At 63.7% G+C, this 768-nt stretch overlaps 1 protein-coding gene across 3 annotated transcripts in view; it reads right to left on the bottom strand.

Moving 5' to 3' along the window:
• MIF4GD (MIF4G domain containing) overlaps window positions 1–753 on the bottom strand; it is a 4,237-nt gene extending 3,484 nt beyond the window's left edge. For 2 of the 3 annotated variants that reach the window (XR_334156.3, XM_006145828.3), the window contains exon 1: window positions 536–753. The gene's annotated coding sequence lies outside the window, so the exon portion shown is untranslated. Of the gene's footprint in view, window positions 1–242; window positions 435–535 lie in introns of those variants that run through there. The other variant, XM_006145829.3, reaches the window with a different exon arrangement.
• Window positions 754–768: the final 15 nt, after the last annotated feature.

The following is a 768-nucleotide window of genomic DNA, read 5'->3' as shown; positions in this document are numbered from 1 at the left end:
CGAGGGCACCTGGGAAGAAGAAAAGGCAAAGGCAGTGTGGCCTTAGTTGGGGAGGCAGGACCCGAGTTCCCAGCCCGCCAGACCCTGGGGGGGCGGGGCAGCGCCTGGGTCAGGCGCCCCATTACACTCGCTGGCTGGTGGAGAGCCCACCACGCTAGGCTTCTGGGCACTGGCTGCTGGTTTAGGAAAGCTCAGGCTTCTAGAATTACACGAGAGGGAGAAACGAAGGGGACTGCGCCTACCCTCCAGGGCCAGCAGGAGGCAGGTTTATTCTCAGCCGACACCAAAGTAGATGCGGGGCTAGGGGTACGCCAATCCGAGGGTGTGGCTAGGTGGGTGTTACTCTTGCCTAGGATTTTGGGCGGTCTCAGCAGTTCCCGGCCCCATTCCCCAACCTTCCCCCCTCCCCGTTTTCGCCAGAGTTCCTTATCGGTCGCAAAACCCATCCCTCCAATTCTCCAGCGCGGGCCGGCCCGCGTGGGCGGGCGCAGGAGCCGGATCTGCTGTCCCAGCGGGTCTAATCCCGAACTCCCACCGTTCCGGCCAGCTTCTCCTGCGGACAGCCCCAATTGGCCAACCGAATGGCTGGAACTCGGCCCTTCCCACGCAGGACTCCTAACTCCTGGGCTCCATTCTGGATCCGTCCTCTGAAGGGCAGTGGGTACGGGATGCCGCGTCCCGGAGTAGTCCCCGCTGTCCCCTCTGGACCAGAGGTCTCCAGATCTCGGCAGCTTCCCCAAGGCCGGAACACCCACCCGCCACGGATCA

Source organism: Tupaia chinensis, unplaced genomic scaffold, assembly GCF_000334495.1.
Source record: "Tupaia chinensis unplaced genomic scaffold, TupChi_1.0 Scaffold000159_1, whole genome shotgun sequence".
Classification (NCBI taxonomy): domain Eukaryota; kingdom Metazoa; phylum Chordata; class Mammalia; order Scandentia; family Tupaiidae; genus Tupaia; species Tupaia belangeri.
Note: the sequence above shows the minus strand (reverse complement) of the source record. Positions and strands in the feature narration are given on the sequence as shown.